Here is a 25,341-nt window from a genome sequence, read left to right as displayed (position 1 = left end):
CCCTTCACCCAGTTGTCCCCAATGGTAACATCTTCCCTAACTACAATACAGTGTAAAACCAGGAAGTTGGAAGTGCTCATTCAGATTTCACTAGTTTTATATGCATGTGTGTGTGTGTGTGTGTGTGTGTGTGTGTGTGTGTGTGAATGTGACTAGTTCTGTGCAATTTAATCACAGGTGTAGATTCATGTAACTAGCGCTACTCTTAAGATACAAAACAATTAGGGGCGCCTGGGTGGCTCGGTCATTAAGCATCTGACTTAAGCTCAGGTCGTGATCTCACAGTTCATGAGCTCGAGTCCTGCTTGGGCTGAGCACGAGCCCCTCTTTGGGTGAGCATGAGCCCTCTTTTGGGTAAAGCACAAGCCTCTCTTCAGATGAGCCCCACTTCTCTCTCTCTCCTGCTCCCTCACTCTCTCTCTCCCCTTGTGAGATTCTCTTTCTCTGCTCCTCCCTCACTCACTTGCACCCTCTCTCTCTCTCTCTCAAAAAAAGAAAAAAAAGAAAAAGATACAGAACAATTGTGTCCCCTCAAGACTCCCTCAGGCTGTCCTTTACTGACCTCCACCCCCCTCTCTCCCTCTCCTTTACTCCTACCCCCCAGCTGCCACTAATCTGATTTCCATCTCTATTGCTTTGTCATTTCAAAAATATTACATAAATGGAATCATACAGTATGTTGCCTTTTGAGTTTGAGTCAGTGTTACTTTTCTCACTCACCACACTTCACTTGAGATCCATCCAAGCTATTGAACATGTCAATACTCTGTTCTATTTTATTGCTATTTCTTGGTATGGATGTACCACAGTTTGTTTCAATTTCCAGTTTTTACCAATTGTGAATAATGCTCCTATGAACGTTGTGATCCGATTTTGGTGTGAACATAAGTTTTCATTTCTCTGTGACAGATGTCCAAGGGTATGGTTGCTGGGTTGTATGGTGAGTGTGTATTTAGTTTTATAGGAAACTACCAATTTATTTTCCAGAGTGGCTGTACCATTTTACATTCCTACCAGCAATGTATGCATGATCTGGTTTCTCTGCATCCTCACCATCATTTGGTTGTTATCACTATTTTTTATTTTTGTTATTCTGATTGGTATGTAGTGATATCTGATCATGGTTTTAATATGCATTTCCCTAATGGCTAATGATGTTTAACATCCTTTCCTGAACTTATTTGCCAATGTATATCTTCTTTGGTGAAATAAATGTTCATGTCTTTTACTCATTCCTGATTGGATTTTTAAAAAATTGAGTGGTTTGTCTTCTCATTGAGTTATAAAAGTTCTTTATGTATTCCAGGTTCAAGACCTTTGTCAGATATATATTTTGCAAATATTTTATCCAAATTTGTTGCTTCCCTTTTCAAAAGCTGTGTCTTTTTAAGAACAAGTTTTAATTCTGACGAACTCTAATTACTGGCTTTTGTTTTATTATGGATGATGCTGTTTGTGTTTTATTTAGGCAGTCTTTGACAGACCAAAGGTCACTAAGATTTTCTCTTTTGTTTTCTTCCAGAAGTTTGTGCTAATTACACACAATTATCTTCAGTGTTCGATTGCTGAAATGACCTACAGGACTCATACAGTTTATACTCCTATTTTATTGCAGGCATTGCAGTCCCAGCAGAAAGAAAATGCACTGGAGGGGTCTGAAGATCTCAAGCTCAGGCTTCTTTGAACTTCTGCCACAGGGTTACCCAGGATGCACTTTGATTTCAGGTCTCAAACAACTTGTGTACCATGTATGCAAAGCCCCTCAGTACTGGAAGCCCAAAGTCTGCTCGTGGTAGGGTCTTATATTGAGATCGTCACGTAAGCACATTATAGCTGTGTGACCAGCCTTAACTTTTGATATCTCCCAGACGCCATTAAGACTAGGTACAAATAACAAATTCAATGATTACTAGACAGTGTTGACAGATTGGTGGTCCTTCTCTGAAACAACTGATGACCCATGGTTTAGAACATTTATCTTTAGTTAATATAGTCCACGGTGTTAGCCACGGGTCAGCATATAGTTAACATGTAGTTAACCTGGTTCAACTGACATTAACCCATGCTATACAAATTTTATAATTTCAGGGTTTTTTTTTTTTTTAAAGTTTATTTATTTGGCGGGGGGGAAGGAAGCAAGTGGGGGAAGGACACAGAGAGAGGGAGAGAGTATCCCAAGCAGGTTCTGCATTGAGAGCCCAATGCAGACCTCAAACTCATGAAGCAAGATCATGACCTGAGCTGAAATCAGGAGTTGGATGCTTAACCGACTGAGCCACCCAGGTGCCCTTACAGTTTTAGATTTTACATTTAGGTTTATGATCCATTTTGAGTTACTTTTTGTATATCCAATTGCTTTATATGTATTGGCCTTGTGTCTTCCAACCTGTTAAACTGCTCAGTGAAGATTTTTAGGGGTGTAGTAGTTTGTGGTGTGCTTTGATACTCCCTCCGAAGTAAAAGGCAAATGATTGTATCTCATACTTCCCACTAATGAGAATGAAGCACAATGTTTAGTGGGCTTCTTTGGGTCTGAGGTTGGCATATCATGTGCGTGGCAATGTTGCTCTGGCCCATTTACTGAGTTCCATGGTTGGTGTTGACTGAGGCCCTGAGCAGGATGGAGCTCTGCAGCAAGTCAGGCTGTGCTGCTGGCCGCCCTGCCATTTGCAGCCCACGGTCGGGCAGATTGTATTGTATTTGTGTTATCGGTGTTAGGAAAAGATGCCCTCTAGAGTTGATGGCAAGCCCCTATGGGAGAATCACAATGTTGATGCTCAGGGCTCTGGATCAAGGCCATGGCATCTGTATTTGAGAATTTTAGATAAATCATTCAAAAACCAAAACACACCTGACAGCTTCTAGTGTGCTACTGGACTCTGATGGAGACACAACCCACCGAGAGAATTCAAGTGACCCTACAGCCAGAACCACCCATCTCGAGCTGGGGTCTGCCAGACCTACTGAGTCGTAAGGTCAGTGGGCCCAACAGCAGTTTGTAGCATAAGACGGTAGCAGCTCATCTTATATTGGGCATGTGGCTTACAGGGCCTCTCAGGTCATAACTGGGGCTGCATTAAGGGCCCCCTATAAATAGCATAGAGAGGAGGGAGGAAAGGGGCCAAGCTTCAGCCATGAATGTGTAGGTTGAGGTAAGTCAAAAATGCTGCTATCCTACCTGCCTCATACGAGGTGGCCCTGAAAAACAGTGGTGAGGGGAGATCCTCCCAATGGGCAGAAATTCAGACAATGCATCTGGTCATTCACTTTGTGTGGAAAGAAGACTGAGGTTAGAATACATAAGAGCTCACGGCAGTGACTGATGGCTTGGCTGGTTAAGCCGGAATCTAGAAGGAGAAAGATTGCAGGATGTGGTTGACTAAAAATTGTACTCCCATCCTCCAGAGGTATGTCCATATTCTAATTCTGAAAGCTGTAAATGAGACCTTATTTGGCAGGTCTTTGCATATGTAATTAATTTAGGGATTTGGAGATAAGAGCATCTGGATTATCTGAGTGGGCCCTAAATGCCATCACAGTTGTCCTTATAATACAGAGACAGAGGGAGAATAGACACATACAGAAAAGAAGGCCATGTGACCATGGAAGCAGAGACTGGAGTGAGGTGGCCACAGGCCAAGACCACCAGGCCACCATAAACTGGAAAAGGCAAGGAACCAATTCTCTCCTAGAGCCTCTGGAGGGAGTGCGGCCCTGCTGATAACATTGATTTCAGTCTTCTGGCCTCCAGAATTTTGGGGGAATAAATTTCTGTCTTCATAAGTCACTAAGTCATTTGTCATGGTAGGCCTAGGAAACTGACAGACAAGCTGAGGACCTGTGGGACTGTGCATGTAAAGATCCATGCATCACATATTCCCATGGATGAAGCATTTAATAGCCATGTATACGTTATGGCTTGCCCACTGGCATCAACCAGCACTGGCACAATGGGCACATGAGCAAGGCAGCCATGGCGGCAGGGGTGAGACGTGCATGGATCCAACAGCACAGGCTCCCACTCACCAAGGCTGGCCTGAATATCACCCTGGCCCCCTGTCCAAACTGCCAGCAACAGGGACCAACACTGAACTTTTTGCATTATTCCCCTAGGAGATGAGCCAGCTACTTGGTGGTAAGTTGATTACCCTGGATCCTCTTCCACTCAACGATCATCTTGAGTGGAGCTGACACATATCCTGAGTGTGGGTTTGTCTTGCTTCTCTATCTGAGGGCATATAGAGTGTTTAATCCATCAACGTATGATTCTGCATAACACTGCATTGGACCAAGGAAACTAATTGGTAGCAAAGTGGGCACGTGACTATGGGGTGTACTGGTTCTACCATATAACACCCTCCCCCCTCCCCCTAGAGCTGCTAGCCTGACAGAGGGCTGGAATGGCCTTGTGATGGGGCAACTGAGGCACCAACTAAGAGACTAATCCTGTAAGGATGGGGTGCCATCCTCTTTAGTCATTCCCACTGTATGAGGCTGTGCCACCTCCCGACAGGTAGAGTACCAGGGGATGCAAGGAGGAGTGGCCCTCACTTTCAGCAATCCACTTAAAGATTTTATATTTTCTTTTTTTTTAAGTTATTTTGAGAGAGCGCACACGCACGCATGTGCTCTCTCAAAATAACTTAAAACACACACACACACGCATACCACACACATGTGAGTGGGGGCAGGGCAGAGAGAGAGAATCCCAAGCAGGCTCTGCTGACAGCGTGGAGCAACACAGGGCTCCATCTGACAAACCGTGAGATCACGACCTGAGCTGAAATCAAGAGTCTGACACTCAACCAACTAAGCCACCCAGTTGCCTCCAGAATTTATATTTTCTTTTTTTTTTAATTTTTAAAAATGTTTATTTATTTTTGACAGAGAGAGAGAGAAAGAGCATGAGCAGGGGAGGGGCAGAGACAGAGGGAGACACAGAATCGGAAGCAGGCTCCAGGCTCTGAGCTGACAGCACGGAGCCCGACGCAGGGCTCGAACTCACAGACTGTGAGATCATCATCTGAGCCGAAGTCGGCACTCAACCGACTGAGCCACCCAGGCGCCCCAATATTTTCTTTTTTCTAACATTCATTTATTATATTATATATAGAGAGAGACAGAGCATGAGTGCGGGAGGGGCAGAGAGAAAGAGGGAGACACAGAATCCAAAGCAGGCTCCAGGCTCTGAGCTGTCAGCACAGAGCCCGACATGGGGCTCGAACTCACAACTATGAGATCATGACCTGAGCTGAAGTTGGATGCTTAACCGACTGAGCCATCCAGATGCCCCCAGAATTTATATGTTCTATCTCCACAACTCTAGGCCCTGTAAGCCTAGAGATCCTGGCTCCGGAGGGCCATGACTTTATCAGCAAATGTGAAGCCATGACTGTCCCCTACTAACTTTGGATTCTTTGTGCCAAGAAGCCAGCAGGCAAGGAGAGGAGACACCATCCAAGGAGACTGGGGATGGAGGGGATTGAGCCAACCTGAGCCCGTAGGATGCCAGCTTCTACCCTCATGCCCCTGAGCCAGGGCCGTTTTCTCTCTTCCCCCGTCTTTCTGCTAACCATTTAGCCCTTTCTTCCTTCTGGGCCTCCATACCCTATTGAAACCCTGATCTCAAATTTGTTGCTCTCTCCTCTTCTCTTCCTATTCCAGGCCACCCCTTCCCTTGCCAGCTTCTTCCATCTGGTCCAGTCAGTCTTTCCATCCTTCTATGAGCATGCCTTCTCTTTATATTTTATATCAACCCATCAGAGTCCTTCTCATACTATCCAGGTCCTTCCTTTCCTAATGAAAGCTGGAGGGCAACACAGACTTCTCTGGAGCTAGACTGCTTTATGGGTTTGAATTCTGGCTCAGCCAGTATCTGTGTGCTAGGGAAATTAACATTTTAGGGCCTGGTTTTCCCCATCTGCTCACAATACTACTCATCTCATACGGTTTGCAGGGTTTGAAGGAAGGTTAAAAGAACTTACGGTAGACTGTTAGTAGTAATCAGTATTAGCTGTTTTCATGTGAGCTCTTTGAGAGTAAGAACCTTCTTTTTAATTTTTGAGGGGATGAGCTTTCTCTGGCCATGAATGGGGACAAAGGAACAACCTGTTCCTGTTGCTGTCTCTTTCCTGGCCCTTCGCATCATCCCGCTGGCAGGCGGTCTGCCCATGAGCTGAGTTCTCAGGTGTTTGTGAGGAGGGAGAACCTGGGACCAGTACTCTGGGCTCCCACCAGCCTAGCACCAGGGAAAATGGAGCCCCATCTCCAATTCTGCTGCCAGTGGTGAATATAGAATGTGTTTATTGGGTTATCCATGGTGGCATGACCAGCAATCCTGAAGCTCATTGGCTTAAGACAACAGCCATGATCTCGTGGGTAAAGAGGGCAGGCAGGGTTCAGGAAGCCACTCCTGCTCAGTGATTGTGCACTGTGGTTGCTTGCTGGTGTTCACTGGTAGCTGGAGTGGTCTGGAGGGCCCTTAATGGCTTCATTCACATGCCTGGTGCTTTGGTAGAGACGGGCAGAGGCTGGGCTCAGCAGATTCTTTCTGCAGTTTCAGAGTCTCTCAATATGATTTCTTCAGAAGGATAGCGGGAATTCTTGCATGGAAGCCAAGAACCCAAAAGCTGAGTATTCTTTTTTTTTTTTTTTAATTTTTTTTTTTTTCAACGTTTATTTATTTTTGGGACAGAGAGAGACAGAGCATGAACGGGGGAGGGGCAGAGAGAGAAGGAGACACAGAATCGGAAACAGGCTCCAGGCTCCGAGCCATCAGCTCAGAGCCTGACGCGGGGCTCGAACTCACAGACCGCGAGATCGTGACCTGGCTGAAGTCGGACGCTTAACCGACTGCGCCACCCAGGCGCCCCAAAAGCTGAGTATTCTTAAGAGACATAAAATCCTGAGCCCAAAGCTAGTCCAGTACTATTTCCTCTGTATTCTATTAGTCAAAGCTGTTAAAGGGCCTGCCCAAATTTAAGGGCAGGGGACAAAGACCCCACTTTTCTTTTTTTTTTTTTTTTTTTTTTAATTTTTTTTTTTCAACGTTTATTTATTTTTGGGACAGAGAGAGACAGAGCATGAACGGGGGAGGGGCAGAGAGAGAGGGAGACACAGAATCGGAAACAGGCTCCAGGCTCCGAGCCATCAGCCCAGAGCCTGACGCGGGACTCGAACTCACGGACTGCGAGATCGTGACCTGGCTGAAGTCGGACGCTTGACCGACTGCGCCACCCAGGCGCCCCAAGACCCCACTTTTCTATGGGCGAAGTTCCAAAAAATTTATGGCCATCTTTCATCTGCCACAATGGAACAGCCAGATTCCGCCCCCCTCTGACCCCCCCCCCCTGCCCCCGCCGGCTGGGACCCATCCAAGAACTGATGAGTTGGGAGGAAAGAAGACCACCAGGCAAGAGGTTACAGGGCAGGTGGAGGATCTACCAAGGTAGGGCTTCCTTCAGGGTCAAGACCTTAGTGCTCAGCTGAGGTTAATCCATGGTCCCAACAGAGCAAGCCTCTATGCCCCCCCGGCATGTTTTCCTTCAAATAAGAGTTGATGGTTTCCAGCCTGTCCAGAACCGTCCAGCATCCCACACATTTCACCTTGACTGTGGCTATGAGATTTCTTGCTTCATGAGACCACAGTCATGGAAGCCAACATGTCCTGGGGTGGGAACTGCCACTCTTATGAACATTTGCCATCCATCTTCTTAAAGTCAGTCTGTGCCCAACCACAGGGATGAGATACTGTCTTATACAAAGGGGCCTCATTAAGCAGTAATCCTCAAATGTAGTAGGGTATTATTTATGTAAATTATTAAAAAAAAACAGTGTATTTCTATCAGTCAGAGTTCATGTCCTCACAGCTGGTATGTATAATGGCTTTCTTCACCACCAATTCTGTATTCCCTTTGCCTTTAGCAAGCACCTCAGCTGGTTGTGATTCTTTACCTGATAGGGTGACCCAAATCTTCATTCCTGAATGGTCTAAGCCATCAACAGTCATGCCTGACTTGGCTGTTATAGTTTTCCATGGACTTAAATTACAGGGCATGGTAGTATTAACAGACTCCCTAAGGGATCTTCTGTATTCCAGATATATTTTCTTACCTCCACTGTTTGGTAGCAGCCCAGTTTGCCATTGGTAATCATGATCAATCACTCTACATAGCTCAATAATTTCTTTATTTGCCTGTTGGTTCAGGAGTATGAACAGCCCAAAGTGGCCAGGTGGCAGTTTCAACTTCTGGTTCAACGGAGTCATTATTGTGCCTCCTTTTGGGACTAGGGCTTCTAGATCAGTGGCGTTTAAGGTGGTGGGGGTGGGAAGCAAAATTTTTGCTAGTGGATCCTGGGGGATAATAGTGAGTGGAGCCACTTTCATTTCCACCTCTTGATTCCTGGACCCATGAATCCTGGCTATGGGGAAATTAGCACCATATATTGGATACTGATTTCTGCATCTGGCAGGACATTGTGACAGTCCCTCAAGGCATTTCTACCGACCAGGCACCAAACTGAATCTTTGAAAGTCCTTTCTACCATTATGTCAAGCCAACTCCTTCAGGATGATGGGAAACGTGGTAAGACCAGTGGATTCCATAAGCACAGGCCCATTTCTTCACTTCATTTGCTGTGAAACGAGTTCTTTCCCCAGAAGTGATGCTGTGTAGAACACAAGATGGTAGATAAGGCATCCTGCAAGTCCGCAGGTGGTGGTTTTGGCAGAAGCATTGCAGGCAGGAAAGGGGAGTCCATATCCAGAGTAAGCATTTCTTTCCATTGAACCAAAGTGTTTGTTGTCCCTTCCATGATGGAAGCTGTTCAACATAATCAACTTGGGAACGGTGCCATACTGGGGACTTAATGGTTTCTGTTGCTGGCAAGTCAGGCACTCATCAGTGGCTGTAGCCAAGCTGGCCTTGGTGAATGATCCATGTTGCTGAGCCCATGCATAACCTCCATCTCTGCTATCAGGGCCACTTGTTCATAAGCCCATTGGGTGATGACTGGAGTGGCTGGGAAAAGGGGATGAACGATGAACAGTAACCACAGAATGGGTCATCCTATCTACTTGATTATTAAAATACTCCTCTGCTGAGATCACCCTTTGGTGAGCATTCACACAGGGCAAAAATCATGTTTCTTTGCCCAGAGAGATCTATCCACACCCCTCTTCCCAAAACCTCACCATCACCAATTTTCCAATTGTGTTGCTTCCAAATCCCTGATCGTCTAACCAAATACTGGCTGCAACCCATGAATTGACAGAGACTTATGCCTCTGGCCATCTCTACTTCCAGGGAAAATAAACAACCAGGTTTACTGTTATTCTCCAAGATCATTATGTTTTCTGCGCAGGCCAAAATAGGGGAGTTGAGTCAGGATGTGGTGGAAATCACTCCTGGCATCCTTCAAGTTCTCAATGGTGGCACTAATCTCTGCAAACCTTCTAAGAATGCAGTATTGCTTTTAGTTTACTGTTTTCCTAGGTAGAGACAGTTCTAGTGGCTTCCATTTGGCCTTTCTTGCTGTAATAGTCCTCATTCCACAGGTCAGGGAACCAGTGTGAGAATTCTGCCAGTTGCTGAGTGTGTCTATTCCAATTCTGGAACTGGACAAATAACCACAGGGTGGCATCAGGGATCCACTGTGCCCACTGTGAGATGAACCTGAGTGAAAACTCCATGGATCACCTGTGTTCCATAAGCCTCTGCTCTGAATGGTGGGTTTCCAGGAATCAGTTGAGGGTCTGTGTCCAATAATCTCTGAAAGGTATAATTATTTCTCTTTCTCCAATGCACAGTAGTGCCTGGCAAGTAGCTGTTAGTCCCTTTGGGGAACGCTGAGAGAAAGAGTAACAATATAAGTTTTTGGCAGTTTAGTGGGGTCCTTCCTCAAAGGGACCTGGCCTCCCCTTTATTTAAGAAGTTCTGGGTCTGTAAAATGGCTTAAGACTGGGAATCGAATGAAGGCTGTGACTCTCTGTTTTTATGATTCAGGTTAGAATTCTGTTCACCTGACCTAGAATTCGTCTACTAATACAGATCAAGTAAGAGTTTAGTAGGGTGCTCATCTACTTCTCTTCTAGGGATACCGTGATCAATTAGCCAACATCATAAGGTCTCTGTGAGTCAGACCGTTCTGATTATTGCATTGACTCTGTTGTTCATAACGGTGACCATGACCACCTTGCCTGTTGGTGACGGAGGGCCATCACTTAGCCCTTGCCACTTCATGATCCAATTATCCCCATTGCATTTGGTGATCCAATTCAGTGGCAGCAGTTCCCACTGTAAATTTTGATCTTCAAGGATGCTGGAGGCCCCTCACAAATTTATTTCTTACAGTCATGGTGAAAAGTGTCTCTTCTGGACCCTCCTGGGGTGGGTGAGCAGCTCTTGCTTATCAATAAATACACCCTAATATTACCATCTCCCTTTTCTTTGGATACCTTCCTCTACAGTATATCAAGGCAGTTCTGGAATTTCAACTTCATTTAGCATAGACCACTTTGGGGTTCATCTTTTTTTAGTCAACAAAAAACCCCTGTTATAATACTTTCTAGCCCCTCGAGCTACAACAATCTGTTATCTGTACTTTCTGCTTAATGGGCCTACCTCATTAAATTTGGCCCAATCTAACTTTCTGTTCTTTTTGCCATTATCCCACACCCTAAATATCTGTTCCACACATCACAGGGTGAGCAGAGAGGAGGCACCAGATCCACGCTGATGGTTGAAAAACTTCTCACCAGACCCCAAATCTGATTGTTGGCAACTGAAGACAGACTGTATCAGTTCAGACGCTCTGGGTCAAAGTGAGAAGTGCAAGAGGTTGGTTGGGGAGCAACTCCTGTGAGAGATAAAGCAGAAGGATGTAGGCCTGGGGAGAGGGGGTCTCAGTCCCTGCTGCAGGCTTGCGAAAGTCTTGGTCATCTCCGCAGGAGCTCAGAGCAAGGACTGCCTTTTGAGTAGAGCAGCAGTGGGTGGAGATGGCCAAGTGAGCCTCCTGCTTTGCTCAGTTACTGGGGGCTACTCGGGAAGAGCGGACTTTGGTTCCAACATCATGAATTAACAGAGAAACAGGAAATCGTCATAACTTGCATGGTCCTTCAATAACTCTGATTTCACTCATTGAGAGATATTGAAAGTCTGTGGCCTGCCAGGGGGGCCTGAGTGGTGCCTGCCCGCAGTAACCATATGTCGCCCTCTAGTGCAGGGCTGTGGAAATTATTGTAAATAACAGAGGGGAACTGCTTTGTTCCCACTGACTCACTCTGCAAATAAATCTCTGGTTCCTATCTGTGCGTTTGCCTGTTTAGTCAAGAACAACTGTAGAACATGCTGACATCTGGGAGATTCCTATCTCTCCAGGAGCACTTGAGGCCAGGGGGCCACTCTCAGCTTCAGCCCACAGGAGCCCTGGCATCAAAGAGAAAACTTAGAACCTGAAGCATTCCTTGCTGTGGCTGGGAGGTACAATTTATTTTCCTTCCCATGGTTCTCACCCTGCCCTTCATCTCCCACAGAGAGGCAATGGGACAAGAACAAATTTGTGAGCCAGGCTGAAAACCGGGTGACGACAGAGAGTTAGATTCTTGGAGCTCACGTGTGCCAGGTATGGCAGTCACGTGTGGAAAGATTTGAGCCCGAGAGACGGCATCTAACTCCTTACTTTGCTATACACTGGCTGTGGGACCTGGAAGTTCCCTTAATTTCTCTGTGCTTCCCAACCAATGTGCTAATCACAGAACCTACCTTACCAGGCTGAGAATGCAATGAGTTATTCTATGTAGAAGCTCAGAACAGTCAGTTGACAGGCTTAGTGAGGGCTCAGTAAATATGGGCTGGCATTATATTTACTAGCTGTTGAAATGCTGAAATAAAATAATTTTTCCATGCCTTGGTAAGCCCTGTCTACTCCACAGCACTGTCCTGATGGCCAAATTAAAGTTATTTGCTGCCCCACTTATTCGTAGTATAGGAAGTAGTCCCCCATAAAAAGAACTCCCCAGAAGAAAATGGCTCCCCACACTATACGCTCAGAACTCCTCCTGATAACCAGACCCATCAGGTATTCAGGCAGGGGGCCACCAGCACCTCTGTAAACGTGTCAAGAAGAGCACAGGGCTCTGCCCAGCTCCGACCCCCAGAGGACACCTCGTGGACAACTTTCCCGTCCTGCCTGAGGCCCTTAGAGCTTCATTCCAGGCCTTCTGGGGTGCATGGAAGGTTCCACTGCAGGACCATGGTTCACTTCCTTCACTGTGTTTGAAGTCTCCGTAGCCTCGTAGCCTCTTCACTCCCAGTGGTAAAGGGCATACGCCTTCTTATATCTTTTTAAGTAATTTCTACACCCAACGTGTGACTCGAACTCACAACCCGGAGATCAAGAGCCGGATCCTCTGCCGACTGAGCCAGCCAGGCGCCCCTCCCTCCTTCTAGCTTTGCCAGGCCCCAGCAATGGGAATTTCCCTGAGTGTTTGGCCGGCTCCCTTAGCTGCAGCGGCCTCAAGAGCCTCCTGGTGGCCTCTCGGCCCGCCCCTCTGCTAGCCCCGCCCCACGCCGTACCTGCCGGCCAATCCGCGGCTCCGCTCCAGGCGCATCACAATAGCGCCTTCCCGGCCCCGCCCCTCGCGGTCCCGCCCTGGGCCCCGTGTTGCCAAGGGGATCACAAACAGCCTGGGCCAGTTGGGGAGAGGAGGACTTTCCCCAGAGGAAGTGGCCTCACCTAGGGAGACAGGCACAGGTACCCAAGGAGCAGGTGAGCGGCTGACGGGCTGCGACAGCGCGAAAACAAGTCTTTCGGAGTCCCCACCGTCCCCCTTGTTGGTTAGTGAAGGTTTGGGCCCCTCCTCCTCATCTGTGTCACCTTGCAGATTCTTTCTACTTACCCTGGCCTCTCAAGTCCTTGACTCCGTGTCCCCGACACCAAAGTTGTTTCTTCCTCCATAATCATTCCTTTCTTCCTCAAGGTAATAACATTCCTTGGGCGTCTTGAGCAAAGTGCGCCTTTCCCACTGTCAGACATTGGGTTGGAGGGGAGTGTTGGAAGGGGGCAGTCTGGCCCACTGCTGACCCCTAGGACCTAGGACTTGGGACTGGGTGTGTGTGGTCTGGGAGTTTTGCGTCCGGTAAACGACGTGTGGAGCTGTTGGGCTATCCATGACCCTGAGGAAGGAAGAGCCTTTTGGGGAGGTGGATTTGGAGCCCTGCTTACAGTGGTTAAGAGGTTGCACTAACTGCCCCTGCGGGGGTGATACCCATTTCTCGCTCCCAGCCACACCTCCAGGCTTTCCATTTTACCTCACCTTCCCCCTTCCTTGAAGTCCTTTTCCCACTTTGCTTGAGGGGACGTTCCTTGGTCTTTTCTCAGTGGGTCCCCCTGAACCTCGCCTTCTCCACCTGAGATGGTGGCAGGATTAGCCTTAGACCTTTCCTCTTTTTCTCGTCACCCCGCTAAGTGAAGTTATTGAGGCTGTCGGTTCAATCCTGTGGGCTGACTCTCCAAACTGCTGTCTCCAGTCCGTTTTTCTGGACACAAGGCCCAAATGGCAATCTACCTTATATACATCCACACGTGGGTGTCTAATAACGATCTCAAATTGAGCCTGGTCAAGATAAAATTACTGATGATCATGCTTCAAAAAACTTGATCATCCATCAGCATTCCCCATTTCCAGGGAAGGAGCCGGCTTTGACCCTGTTTTCTCCCCCATCTCCTATCTGGTTCATGGCTAAATCCCATTGCTCCCCACTGCTCCACTCCTCCTTCTCTAAACTACTGCCAAGAGCCTAAGAAGGGATCCCCTGTTGTTTCTGTGGTTTGCTATTGCTATCCTGGCAATAGCCAACTGATAAACTTTCATGGGAACTTTTATAATTCACAAAGACTTACAATTTTTTGTCTAGGAAACTGGCAGTGATACATAGAGAGATAGAGGCTATGAAATATGCATTTGGCAAAGGTTCAGGAAACAGGAATACTAGTTTACTGCTGGTAAGAGTGTAAATTGGTCGCAAGTTGTTTGGAAGTCTTATTTGGCTGTATGTGTCAAAATCCTTACACGAACTCAATAATTCTATTACTAAAAAATTATTCTAAGAGGGGTGCCTGGGTGACTCAGTCAGTTGAGCATCTGATTTCAGCTCAGGTCATGACCTCACAGTTTGTGGGTTCAAGCACAGTTTATGCTGACATCGCAGAGCCTGCTTGGATTCTGTCTCCCTCTCTCTGCCCCTCCCCCACTTGCGCACACACACACACACACACACACACACACACTCTCTCTCTCTCTCTCTCAAAAATAAACCTTAAAAATAAAAATTTATTCTATAAAACAATAACATGCACAAGATAATTATTGACAAGGATATTCACTAAAATGTTACTTCAAAGGTCGGTGAAATGTAAACTTCAGCAGGAGACATTGTTGCTTTATAACTTCCAAATGATACACATGACAGCATTTCTGACAGAAGCATCTGTTACGTGGAATGCTTGGCAATGTGTCAGGCAAGTAGCTCAGGTCTGGCAACATGGAGTGAAGCTCAGCCATAGCCTTTTTCTCACCTACCTTGCTCCTGGGGGAGCAGAAATTCTGCCCTGAAGAAGTGGAGGCAAAAATGGAAGCAGAAATATCAGGTTCTCCAGCAGGGAGGGGGCGCAGGCAGGTACAGGGGCTCTGGCAGGAGGGAGGGAACAACATTGTTCTAGGGAAACTACAGGAACATACTGTACTGACTTCAGAAACCTGCTCCCATGTCATCAATGAGTGCCCTTGATGAAGCACTTGCCCATGATGTTAGCTGATATCCAGGCTGGGGCTGAATCAGTGGCCATCAGAGCTCAAAGGAACCATTTTCCTCCGGGTCTCCAAGTGAAAATGAGATATAACACCATGGTCACTCATGATGCTATGCTGTTCTAAGTTCTTTGAACGCATTCATTTATTCAAGATTTGTAACAAGCCAAAATGGTGAGGCTCTCATCATCATTCTACAGAAAGGGAGAACAGAAATGCAGAGCGGCCACAGCTCCTGTGGCAGAGCTGGGGCATGAACTCAGGAGTTGTCACTCAGGTTCCATAGCTCAGCCAGTGTGACTTTGATCCCAACTGGTTTTTAGCCTTGCTCTCAAATGCCTTCTCTGTCTCACTGCCTTGCTCTGGGAAAAGGAGCAGGCTGAGGTCTGGGAGTAGGTAAATTGTCCTGACTGGCCACATCACGGACTGCTTCAAAATATAAGATTTCTTCTTGATGCCAAGACCCCTTTTGGGCAGGGCTGAAGCAGACAATGAGCCTGGAGAAGTATGAGCCACAGATGTCTCGCCAGGCATGAGCCTCGTTGTGTCATCTCATCATGGGGGCTGGAGACTGACGGGCAGGAGGCCTGCTGGGCTGGCTATCACTGAGTCTCCATTTTCTTCTCCACCAGGGCACAGGCCTGCTACTGTCTATTCGTGGAGGTTGTAAGTCAGCATGAAGGCCCATTGACTGAAGTTGTGGGACTTTGCCCCCCCGGACACTGAGGGCAATGCCATGCCAATGCACAATGAAACAATACACTGAGGACTCTTGAAACAGGTCAGTGCCCCAGCCCCAGAGTCATGGTGACTTACTTGTTTCTCTTCAAACTCAGAATCCTAGGACTCCTTGCCCAGTTCTCTGGGATAGTCTTACAGGTAATGTTAGCTGTTGCTAAGAATCCTGTACCCATGAGTCTTTTTGTAGCATCCTTTGCTTAGTATCCAACCGATCCCTTCCACCCTGGCTTTGAGACAGTCCTTTGTTGGATATGCAATTTCTGGTTTTTAACTTGTAATGGATCTTCCAACAAGCATGGCACAAAAGCAGAAAACCATCTGCTGAAGACAAGACTGAGTGGTTAAATTATAACAGTAACCAGCAATATTAGAATGAAGAGAAGTAACCTTTTTTGGGGGTTTGATACAGAACTATATCACATGTCTCCAGAGGGCATGAGTTCACGGACACAGCCCGGCTTTCCAAGTCACCCTGTAAAGCGTACAGACCCTAAAATGTTTTTATTAATATAATATTTTATTAATGCTTTGTACATTTGCCTATACAAAATTAACCTCTGAACCATTGAACTTCATTTTTAGATTTTATAGCTTTTCCTACCCTGTGGGATAGATAAGTAGGTCAGCAGGTCAACCATTTAATGGTGCACTAATAAAAAATGTGGAGCTAATTAAATGTAAAGGGTAGTGCCACACCTATTATTTCTAGGGTCTCTTTTGCACATGATTGCCATGTCAGGGCGGTAAGGTGAGGGGGCAAGCCTCTGGGGCTGGTGGCTATCCAGGAAATGCCAAAATGTGTTGGGTGTAAAACCACGCTGAGTCTTGGTTTTTTGACATCGAAAAGGCTTGTATGAAGAGATTGGCCTCTGGGCTGAGGCTGAATCCCAAGTACTTGAGAGGAAGACCTGGGCACAAGGCCACAGACAGAGAATGTTCAAGGGCATAGGAGGCCAGCCCTTTCAGGATACAACACAAATGTAGTAAAACTACAAAGGAAATCAAGGAAATCATGAAAACGGAAGATAAAAGTGGACCTCAGAGTGGGTCAGGGGGTTATGTCCACATCCAGTGCCAATGTTTTTCACCCTTGAGATGGCACGCAGAAGACATCTGAGATAATGGTGTGTTCTATTTCATAGGCTGAGTCTTTACTTACAAAGATACTGGCCTTTATTAGTGCTCTTTATATCTTACCTTTATAACCTCTCATATACAAAATATCCCACTACTTCTTTTAAGGTGAGAAACACGATTACATACAAAAACTTGAATCACAACAAAATCTGTGCAAGCCTAGGACACAACGCTGGAGTCTTCCTGACATAAATGTCTTATGCAAATATGGTCCAGGAAAAACTCACCTTCAAGATGAGTTAAGGAAGAAGAAGCAGCAAAGGGTCACTTTGAAGATGCCGCACAGAAAGAGAAGTAAAGGAAACACATACGGATGAGTAAGAAAACCTGCTATGAGTCACCTGGAAAGTTTGACCGAACATCTTGTCTCACATGACACAAACTGATAAAGGAGTTACCTCTGCAAACAAGGGACATATGCTTTGATACAAGAGCCGAGGAGAAGGTGGCAGGACCTCAGAGGAAGTGAAACGTGACCTGGCAGAGCTCAGGGATGGAAAAGCCCACTTGGGAATGATTTCCTCTGGGAGCAGGCAGTGGGAGAAGGAGAAAGGGAGTCGCTGTTTTCTGTCATGCAGCCTTAGAGAGATATTTGGTTCTTCAAACTATGTGATATGTAACTATGATTTGAAACACTTACAAAGAGCCTCTTTCTTCACTCCCACCCAATATCTGAGCCAGGGCTCAGATTCCCTTGCAAGAATGCCAAGGAGTCTGCTCACATTCACATGTCTACAGTGGCCAGGAGGCTCATTATATGACTGCTTTGCAATGGAGGAGGCCTTCATTAGGACAAGCTGTTCTGTCCCCTTGCCCTATTACTCCCTTACTAGCTGGTTCTATATCTCTGCTTCCTGGGGCTCCATGAACTTCTAGGCTCCCTCTCATGGGTCTTTTACGCTTATTCCTTAACCTAAGCTTTTTAAACCCCAAATCCCTGATCACCCAGGTAGTACAGCATTGGTCCCTAGGTTCATAGGCCCTGACCTCAAGGCCCTCTTTCTCCTGTCAAAAGTACCCTGGCCATCCCTTCCCTAGGACCCTGAGCCTCCATTTGAGCCGCCATTTCTTTGTGTTCTGGCTCATTGCCTGAGGACATCTGAGCACTGAATTAAAGATGGGGATGTGGAGACCTGGAAGTGATGCAGAGACAACAGTTTAGGTTGTATAGCATTGCCACAGAAACATCCTGTCATGTGTTCTGGGTGCAGCTTCACTGGGGTGGGACTAGGGAAAGATCAGGAGGTGTGCCAGTCTCCACCCACACAGTGTTTCTGAGCAGCTGTTCTCCTGTTAGGGGTCTTCTCTCCCCTAATCTTCCCAGACCATTGGGTCCCTGGGAAGCATCAGGTTCCTGGGGCTCAGTGAGGAGTTGGGGAGGTCCAGGATTGAGGGGTCACCCCACTTCTAGCTCAGTGTGTGAGAGAGGCAGAATGAGTGTCAGACCAGGAGCCCATCACAGGATAGACACCAGCTAAAGGAGGTCATTGGAGGACCCTCAGAGTGAAAGACAGAGTGAGTGAAGTGAGGAGGTTCACTGTGTATCAGAGAAGACCAGAGAGTAGAGAAGCAAGTCTGGGAATGGAAGTGCATGAAGAGGGCTGGATATGCTAGGAGGCCCATGTGGCCCCAAGAACTCAACACCTCTGACTCTGGCCTACAAGAGGCCCAAGACTTCAAGGTGTGGCCATGTCAGGGCTTTTAATGAAATAACATCTGTTAAGAAGGACTGGGCAATTTAAGGTCTATGCTGCCTGTACATCCATGGTCTGGGCCCACTTCTTGATGTGTTCTGGAAGGCAGTGCTTATTACCACTTTATTCTTGGAGACATTGAGTGAATCAACGATGAACTGAGCCAAAGTTTAAAAATACCTGCACAGAAATATAGCAAGTGCCTAGAGTATGGCCAGATTGTGAATAGAAGGCTAAAGCAGCAGAATTACCTTTTGAAAACCCCACAAGGCTGGAATCTAAAATTCAGCTCTCAGAAGATATATTCATAAAATCTTTCCAGAAAAATCACATCTGAGTCAAGAGGGCTCTTTTGACCCACCTTCTGGAATTAGGAAAGTACTTCACAACCAATCAGCAATGTTCAAACTGGTTCTCTAGCTTCTAAATGTGCCTGAGAATGGGACTCTGCCTCACCTAGGGAATCCCCCAAGAGGCCTCAAAGCAGTTAATCTGGGTGCAGAAGGTGCAAGGCCACACTTGCTGGTGCTCCAGAGGGGTACACCAGCCTGCAGAGGCCCATAGGGCTAGAGTGAGCAGCGGTGATGGCCTTAGATATGCAGAAAGGATGAGAGAAATGAAAGGTATGAAAAAGTGCAGAAATACCAAGCAACAAGCAAAAACCATCTGAGCAAGTAAAAACTTACAAGGAGTCAAGGACTGGAGGAAAAATGACAAAACTGTGGACCCATCTGGAATGCAGGCGAGCTTTTCTTTAGTACCAGAGAGCCCCTGACCTCCTCACCCCTGCCAGTGGCTACAGGGCAAACTCTGGCCAAGGACAGGACAGAAGTGACAACACCAAGAAAGTATTCATAGCAAGCACAAATTTTGAAACAAGTGTTTCAAAGACAAGCAGTGTAAAATCATTTCTAGGGAGACCTGAGGGCGGGGGTCTCAAGGCAATGCTTCCTCTCTTTTTCCCGGAGTGGAATTTGGGCTGGAAGAGGGGCCTCCCTCTGACCTCCATTTCACTTAGGGATTGAGAACTTTAGTATAAATGTAATTCTTTTCAAGAATGCTTTTTTTCCCTTCCAGTTTCTAGAATTTTTTGTGAAGTGAATGTTTTATGAATCTGTGCCAAAGATATGTTTAAGGTTCTTCCTACTTGTGTATCTGCGGCTTCATGTGAAAGAAAACTTTCAAAATTAAGATTAGTAAAAAGAATGCTTTTGTTTTATGTCATTTAAAAGAAGCTCCCACAGAGAGTCTGCTGTGCCCTGCGGGATGGGCACCGTTCATCTTGTCAGAAGGAACTGGGATGTGAAGAATCCCCAGAGTTCATGACCATGTTCCTGCTGGACCCTTGACAAAAGCAAGGTTGTCACTTGTCATCCCATTTGGCCCTCAGGACTGTGCTGTGTGGGAAGCAGTGTCCCCAAGGGTCACTGAAGTTATCATGCCCCCTCCTCCGCAGCGAGGACGGTGTCAGGAGAGCCAGCACAGGAGAGCTCATGGTGCTTGGGTGGGTTCTGAGCACTTAGTGCTTTACCTCTGTCAGAGCTTACAGTTTTTGAAGTGAAAGAAAACCCTGAGACACCGGGTCGCTTGCTCAAGATCCCACAACTAGCTTGTGACTGAGAGGTCCTGTCTTCCGGCTCCCAGGACTCCTGCCGCCTGTACTTGCCCTTGGTGCACTTACCTCAGTCTCACTCTGCTGTCGCCTCAAGCAATGGGCAAGGGGGCCCCAGCAGAGTGACTTCTCCACTAGAGCAGAGTAGGTGGCATGTGAAGTGAGGCCAAATGTTTGATCATGGAGGGGGCTGTCAACTTAGGGGCGGATCCATGGGTGATGGGGTTTATCATCTCCATTTGCCCCTCAAGAGGGGTGCACTGTGCTGTCACCCCGCCCCAGATGCTGAGGCACCCAGAAATGTGCAGGTTCTTATTGTTCCCAGGAATTTTCTCCCCAGTTTTCTTAGGCTCTCTCTGCTTTCTGTGTGTTCTTTTCAGAGCACCTGACTTAAGGGCAAGGAGGTGGGGAGAGTGACCTCAGGGCCAGAGGGGCTGCAAGAGAAGCCCACACGTTACATCTAGAGGCCACCCCCTGACTCACTGAGCTCAGAGCCACCTACCCCTTTCCCAGTCCCTCTTCCGCCTCATGAAAGCATGAGTGCTTTCAGGTTGTCAAGATGCCCTTCGGAGGCCCCGGCTAAGGCTGATTTTTCACTCTTGTGTTGACACAATGGTAGGGACATCCTTGCCTCAGAACAAGTCTGCCCTGTGCCCCATTGGTCTAACCCCAACTGACCACAAAGTTGCCTGGCATTCAGTTTGGCTGCTGTCTAAAAGGGCAGGCTCAGAATTTCTGAGATCAACTCCCCAGAAGACCCATTGGGTAAACAGTTGTCTTTGTTGCCTGGGACCTGGGCTATCTGGCTGACTCTGGAAGTGAATTAATTCCTTCTGCAAGCTCTTGACTATCTCTCCAGTGGATGACCTGGCCAGCATCTCCCTGGGTAACTGAAAAACTAACCTCTTCTCACAAGCTTCCAGGCCGATGTCTGCTGTGTCTGAATCCGGAAGCCAGGAGAATGCTGGCAGCCCCTTCCTTATGCTCTGCCTCTGTTGGGATCTCAGAGGTCCCTAACAGTCTTCAGAAGCAGGTCTACCTAGAGAAACAGTCTTAATTTGAGGTCCATGAAGCCCAAGGGTGCCTGACGTTACATTCAATATTGTGTATGGAGCTGATGTATTCAGAATTGTATGTAGATGACGATGTGTAATTTCTTTTTTTTTTTTTTTTTTTTTTAAATTTTTTTTTTTTAAATTTTTTTTTTTTTCAACGTTTATTTATTTTTGGGACAGCGAGAGACAGAGCATGAATGGGGGAGGGGCAGAGAGAGAGGGAGACACAGAATCGGAAACAGGCTCCAGGCTCTGAGCCATCAGCCCAGAGCCCGACGCGGGGCTCGAACTCACGGACCGCGAGATCGTGACCTGGCTGAAGTCGGACGCTTAACCGACTGCGCCACCCAGGCGCCCCGACGATGTGTAATTTCTGAGGAAACGACCAACAGCATTAGTTCAGTTCTCAAAGGGTCTAGGACCCATGAAAAGTTATGAACCATTTATCTAAGGAGATCCATCCATCTCTGAAAAGTCCAAGATTGACTCTCTCTGGATCCTTTTTCATTCCTGTTTCCAGATGCCAAACGGACAAGGAAAGAACTTGTAGGCAACCCTGTGGCCTGGGCTGAATGGGAGTGTGGGAGGCAGTTCAGGACCCTGTGGACTCCTGAGTGCCATTCGGGGTCCTACAAAAATGACTTAATGACCCCCATTAAGGGTCATCAAGCTTCAAGAGTCCATGAAGTACACGCTATGGGTGAGGGGTTCTCAGCGAGGGTCCAAGTCTTTTTACTTTGGGCCTAGGATAGTCCAAAACAGAGTGGCCTGAGGCTGACCCCTGGGTAATTTGCCCATGAAGTGGCTAAGGCATATAACCATGTTTCCTGTTAGGCTTGTGCACATTTTACTTTGGGACTCACCCAGTTTTCCTTTGTTTCAATCTCTTATACTGAGTCAGCTTGTTTCCTTGGCAACTGGACTTTACTATTAGGGTGACTTTTTAGACACAGCAACAGGCCAGGCATTCAAAATCAGAAACTTCCTATCATGTACCTTACCAATACTGGGGACTTTGGTGGGGGCTAAAATCTTTGTACATGGCCTTTTCTGAGCTGGGACCTTGACAGCAGAGGGCCAGGGAGCAGGTGGTGCCTATTTGGAGGCTGTGTCACTTTCACGAGTCCTAGAAGACATTTTTCTTTGCTCTGGATCTACCTAATGATCTGTACATTCTTGGCTGACACCTAATTTTTCTTGACAAATGGTTTCAAAATGTTGCAGTGCTATTTGGTTATCTCATAGGGGTATTTTGGTGAAAAATAGACCGCTGAGTGGTTCTCAATGATTGGTAATTGGATTTGTGACACAAAAGCCTACCTGTTCCTACACACAAACCGGATGGAAACTCATTGCTTTATTTAAGGGATTGCCCCTGACATTGTCCAGTGTCCATTCTGGGCCATCAATTTATCTTCTAGGGAAAAAGAATTTAGGTAACTTAATTCGAGTAGGAAAAAACTGGGCCTTGACTTACAAACAGAAACCCTAACTACTCAAGGGGAATTCTAGATTGCTTTCTTCTTTCCTTATGTTTCTTCACTTCATGCTTTACAGGAGGCCCAGAGAAATGAGCGATCCCATGTGCTTTGGACTAACAGGTGAGTTAGATCAAGCCACTGAAGCAATAGACCTCCTTGACTAAGAGGTTTGTGAAGAAGGGCTGGGAGTAGGGTGAAGCAGGTATGGCACTCAGCCTGGGCATATTTCAGGGAATGTCAAAAACCCTGTAATCAGGCCAATGTGTTATTCCAGTGGCAGAGCAGTGGATTACCTTGTGCCTGGCAAAATGGAGCTTGAGGTCATGAGCAGATACACCAGTCCCGTGAACCTGGCTGTCTTCTCCCATCTGACTGTGGTGTTGTTGGCCATAGCATGTTCTTCACCACCTGGTTCTTCATTTATGAAATTACCTCCACCAAGTACACTCAGGATATCTATAAAAGCTCCTCACCTCCTTGGTGGCCTTGCTTTTCATGGACTTTGGAGCCTTCTTCTGGCTATTCTGGGTTGGCATCTACATATAAAGGGTTACAACCAGGTGGCTTCCCCAAATCCCTGCTTTTGTGAATTGTTATTATTTTTTTACTATTGCTGGAAGTGTTTCACTTGCAGCTCACAATAAAGGCAGATATGAAACTGAGGGGAAAAAAAAACACCCTGTACTCAAGATCATATTTTAATATAATCTTTTTTAAAAATCAAAACGAATGCCAAAAGTCCACGATAAACAAAATATCATTAAAATTTTTCAAAGTTTATTTATTTTTTGAGAGAGACAGAGACAGTGCAAGTGGTGGAAGGGGAGAGAGAGAGAGAGAGAGAGAGAGAGAGAGAGAGAGAGAGTCCCAAGCAGGCTCCATGCTGCCAAGCGCAGAGCCCGATGCGGGGCTTGAACCCATGAAATTGCAAGATCATGACCTGAGCTGAAACCAAGAGTTGGATGCTGAACCAACTGAGCCACCTAGGCATCCCAACAAAATATCATTTTAAATAAAGAAGGATCAGTTACAGTGCTGTGCTCAGCTATGTTGGAAGTTGAGGTTGAAGGAAAAATCAGTAATGCTGATCCTGTTTTCATTTAAAACCATATAGATGCCGAAAGGACCACCCTCAGATGACACTCAAATCACATGGAGATATGCAGGGATGGCCCCAGGTACGATGGACCATCCCGGGGTGCTGCATCCACAGTTCAGTGTCTACACTAATGGGACATCACTATTGGGCTGCCTTCATCAGCACAACCTCACTCCCCTAGGAGACACTCACAAACAACTTTATTGTTTATTCCAACAACTTCTGGAAAGACCCATCAGCAACTCAATAGGAAGCAGGAAACAACAGTTTATACATTAAAACTCTTTGAACCTTTGCCTTTCTGTGTCTACCAATCCCAAACTCTCATATCATGGCCCTTACTTACACGGTTCTAAGCCCTCAAGTTGAAAGGCCTGCACTAAACCAGATTTCAAAGTCTCAAAACATCTCAGCCTTGCTTCCTCCAACCAACATGCCCCACAACACTCTGTTGAGGTAGTGTTCTCCCTTCTCACTTTCATCTTGTGGAAAGAAAAGGAGAGAAGGAAGGAGGGAAGGGAGGGAGGAGAGAGGGAAGGAGAAAAAAAGAGGAAGACAGGGAAGGAATGAAGAAGAAAAGAAAAACAATAGGTGTGTTAGATGAGTTTCTTTCTCTTCTTGGTCTTTTATTTATTATGCAAACAGAGTAAAGAGTAGTCAAGAGAAAAATAATCACAATCTTGTGGAGGGATACTCTTTTCCAGTGTCTGTTAAAACCACTAATAGTTTAAAATAATCTGAAGAGATCATAAATGAACGTTTATATTCCCTATATATATTTTTTTTATTTTTTTTTTCAACGTTTATTTATTTTTGGGACAGAGAGAGACAGAGCATGAACGGGGGAGGGGCAGAGAGAGAGGGAGACACAGAATCGGAAACAGGCTCCAGGCTCTGAGCCATCAGCCCAGAGCCCGACGCGGGGCTCGAACTCATGGACCGCGAGATCGTGACCTGGCTGAAGTCGGACGCTTAACCGACTGCGCCACCCAGGCGCCCCAATTCCCTATATTTTTAAGTGAAATAAAAATGGAAAAGCTCTGAAGCACATCCAGTGCAGGCACTCTATCTGTGCTGGTTTGGGAGGGATCGTGTCATCCCTGAGCTTAATCTGAGAACAAAATCAAGATTTCAGTGAAACCTATCCCTCTATTCTGAATGTGTCCTTCCCAGTATTACAGTATGGGGGTTTACTGCGAGAATGTTTCCTGACATTAACATCTCAAAAGAAATTTGAGTGGTTGCCTCAAGTTCTTAAGAATAAGTAGAAATAACTCTCATAATCTATAATTGAAGAAGAAGTCCAGAGACCAAAATATTAGTATCTGTCCCCAAAAGGTTAGTATATACCCCAATATACAGCATCATTTATACTTCTATGGGCTTCTGGCAAGTGACATCTTTTTAGGGCTCATTTTTTATTCTCCGAAGAACTGAGATATCTCTGTGACATTTCTTCCTGAGTTAAAGCACACTGATTGGGAGTGGGGCAGCCATGCTTCCATTCAAAAGGGTATCTTTTCCAGCCTCCCCAGCATCTGGATTCCCTGTGTAGTCCCTGTGACTACATTACAGGCAATGATATGTACAGAAAAGACCGTGTGTGGTTTCTGAGCAGTATTCTTTTTAGGAAGGGGGTGTACCCTTCTCCTTTTCTTTCTCTTCGCTGCCCAGAATGTGTATGTCATGGCTGGGGCTGTAGTAGCAATTCTG

General features: G+C 46.4%; 1 long non-coding RNA gene and 1 pseudogene across 2 annotated transcripts; both read left to right on the top strand.

Moving 5' to 3' along the window:
* Nucleotides 1-1,619: 1,619 nt before the first annotated feature.
* LOC115527558 lies at nt 1,620-23,923 on the top strand. 2 transcript variants are annotated; one of them, XR_003972964.1, is made up of 4 exons: nt 1,620-1,725; nt 15,442-15,590; nt 22,606-22,649; nt 23,644-23,923. It is a non-coding gene; the product is annotated as an uncharacterized LOC115527558 (long non-coding RNA). The 2 variants fall into 2 exon arrangements; XR_003972963.1 differs by lacking the exon at nt 1,620-1,725 and adding an exon at nt 12,671-12,768.
* On the top strand, nt 22,838-23,075 carry LOC115527557 (annotated as a pseudogene).
* Nucleotides 23,924-25,341: the final 1,418 nt, after the last annotated feature.

The sequence above is a fragment of the Lynx canadensis genome, chromosome D2, assembly GCF_007474595.2.
Source record: "Lynx canadensis isolate LIC74 chromosome D2, mLynCan4.pri.v2, whole genome shotgun sequence".
Taxonomy (NCBI): Eukaryota; Metazoa; Chordata; class Mammalia; order Carnivora; family Felidae; genus Lynx; species Lynx canadensis.
The sequence above is the reverse complement of the archived record's forward strand: the minus strand, read 5'-3'. Positions and strand labels throughout refer to the sequence as shown.